Raw genomic sequence first — 3,212 nt, 5'->3', positions numbered from 1 at the left:
AAAAAAAAAAAAAAAAAAGAAACCCAAAAACCCAAAGAGATGGGAAAAATGAAGTAAAATGAGCGAGCACAGGAAACTGGACCTCCCAGCCCCCAAAGGGCTTCAGAAAGGAACAGGGAAGTTGTCGAGGCTGTGTGCCATGTCTGTCTGATCCCTGTCCTTACTTTCTCCTGCTTGGCAGACCCCGTCTAGACATTCCCTGCTCCAGTCGGTAGACTGAGGAACAGAGTCACTCCAAGGCACGCTAGGCACAAACCACCATACTGCCCTCTTTTCCAGATCCCATGATCCACCTTGAGTTGTGGCAGTTCTTGGCCTAGCTAGCTGGGCTTGGGGAGACAGGTGGTAAACTGGTTACAAAGCCCCACAGCTCTTATATGCAAGGGGAACAATTATAAAAGAGAGGAGTCGTTTTAAACTATAGCAAACAGCCCAGAAGGTGCTCAGGGCAGGCATCAAAACAGAGCCTGATCTTCACACCCCTCACATCACACAACTGTTACAGGTGAGAAAATCCCCATCAGCCAACATCCCAGAAGTCATTCTGTCCACTTTGTCAGAGGCAGCTGGGCCTGGATCAGAGACACACCTCCTCTGTGCTACAGTGTGAAGCAATGTGTGGTTTCTACTCAGGTGAATCTAAGGACTCTTGACTTCATCACAGAAGAGAACTTTAGAACAATACGACAATGCAGTGGTTTGAGTAGAATGGCCCTCATAGGCTTATAGATTTGAATGTTTGGTTCCTAGTTGAGGGACAATTTGGGAAGGACTAGGAACTATGGCCTTCTGCCTTCATATTAAGATGTAAATTCTCAGTTACTGCTCCAGCACCATGCCTGCCTACCTGTCTGCTGCCACACTTCCTATCATAATGATCATAGACTCACATTCTGAAACTGTAAGCAAGCCCCCCAATTAAATGTTTTCTTCTGTAGTGCCTTGGTCATGGTGTCTCTTCCCAGCAATAGAATAAGAACTAAGACAGACAAGTTAGAGTGGAACAGAGCTGGAATTTATTAGAAAGAGCTAACAAGCTCAAGTAACGCTCTGGGAAAGAGAGAAGTGGTCACAAAAATGACAGTATATGCCCAAGTGTGGGGTAGGCTTCCCAGGAGGGAGTTGTTCAATGGTGGCTTCATTGTTCAAGGAGCTTTTAGGGGACACACTTCTCTTTTTCCCTTCATTTTCTAAAAGTTTATTTACATTTTTTATTCTTCTATGTGTGTGCGGTTTATATATGGAGTATGTGTGTGTATGTATGTGTGTGGTGTGTATATATATGTGTACGATATATGTGTATGTGGTGTGTATATGTGTGTGGTATGGGTGGGTGTGTATGTGGTGTGTATGTCTGTGAGGGTAGGGAGTGGGGATATGTATTGTGTGTGGTATGTATTTATGTGATATGTGTGGTGTGTGTGGTATATGTATAGTGTGTGTATGTGTAGGTAGGTGGAGGGTAAGGGTGTATATGTGTGTGTAGTATGTGTGTGTGTGTGGTATGTGTGTGTGTGGTATGTATATGGTGTATTGTGTGATATGTGTGTGGAGTGTGTGTTTGTATGTGTGTGTGTGGTGTGTGTGTGTATAGTACATGTGTATGTGGTGTGTGTGTGTGTGTGTGTGTGTGTGTACACATGAGCATGCATGTGCAGAGGGAGGTGCTGATACTAAAGGCTAGTTCCCTAATTGGTTCTTGATTTAGTCAATAAAGAGACCAGAAGCCAATTGCTGGGCGGAAGGGACAGGTGGGATTTCCAGGTCCCAGGAGGAAAAGGAGGAGTAGGGAAAGAGAAGGGGCTTTTTAGCCAGGCTTTGCAATAAGAAGCACGCAAGTATCATGTAAGATCTCAGGAGAGCTAGAACCAGCAGCCTCTACTACCAGCGGACAGCCCAGGAGGTCAGCGGAGGCTAGCTGATACAGGCTAGCTGATACAGGCTAGCTGATAAGTTTAGGGCAGGAGATTCTGTGCCTAGCAACCGTGCTAGGTGGCAAGTTCTAAAGTAATAAAGCTGTCTGAGTATTTTTCATCTGAGAAACAAAGGTGGAGAGAAAGAAAGAGAAGCCTGGTCAGTGATGGCGGCTAAGCCAGGAGGAACAAGAGGAAGCCAAGAATGAACCAGTGGAGTGCAGCAGCTCCGGGGCAAGCCTGGAGTGAGATTGGCAGCAGCTGATCTCAGAGCTAAGCCAGGAGGGGCCAGAGCTCAGCCACTGTCACAGGCAAGGGCAATAGTGTGTTTTTTAAAATTACACACTACATATGCGTGTATGTAATTTTGCCTTCAGAGGCCAGAAGAGCATCTCTGATCCCTTGGAGCTGGAGAGACAGGCAGTTGTGAGCCACCTGACATAGGTGCTAAGAACTGAACTCGTGTCCTCTGAAGGAGCTGTCTCTCCAGCCCCCACTTTCTTCCCCTTTATGAGGAGAGAAGAGTATAGTTCTGGAGGTACCCTGGGGCAATTTGCAAACTAGTTAGATAAAACCATGGGTCAGAGCGACTGCACAAGGAATAAAAGACATGTCTTTTATTGTATATGTGGGATTTTTTGTGAGATTCCTAGGAAAGTGCAGGTTTACTGTTGGGAAAGGAGAAAGGCCAGACTCAAGGGTTATGTACACCTAGGCCTTAAGCATGGCTCATTTCTATCTTAACATTCTTACTTGAACTATTTCCATATTACAAATAGGTACAGTAGTAGAATCTCTAATGCAGACAACCTTCACAGAAATTTTAGTTTACTGTGCTGGAATTCTGAACAATTCAGCATCAGAGACTTTGAACACTCTGGGATGAGCGGCTCCTTTCTTTTCCCATGTCCTCCTCTTAGTTTTCCATGTCCTTCTGTCCTGCCTGTGAGTCCAGAATAAGCAATGAGCAGTGCTCAGCCTGTCTCTCCAATCAGAGTTCTGTGACTGTACAAGACCTTGTGAATGCAGACAGAGCCCTGAGTCACCAGAGATGCTCCAGCAGCCCCTACAAGGCTCCAGGCAAGGGAACCTAGGTGTTGGTGAAACATGCTCTGGAGCAGGTGGCCGGATTCTGGTCCTTGCTGACATGGACTCTGTGGCACCCAGTGGGAATAACTCACAGAAGACCAGGCGAGAGGAAACATTTACTTCCCTTCTGGACCACAAGCAGAGTAACTCTCAATCCATCTGCTTGAGGAAAACACTGTGGACACCATCTTTGAAACATGGGGGGGGGGG

Source organism: Mastomys coucha, unplaced genomic scaffold (assembly GCF_008632895.1).
Source record: "Mastomys coucha isolate ucsf_1 unplaced genomic scaffold, UCSF_Mcou_1 pScaffold18, whole genome shotgun sequence".
Taxonomy (NCBI): Eukaryota; Metazoa; Chordata; class Mammalia; order Rodentia; family Muridae; genus Mastomys; species Mastomys coucha.
The sequence above is the reverse complement of the archived record's forward strand: the minus strand, read 5'-3'. Positions refer to the sequence as shown.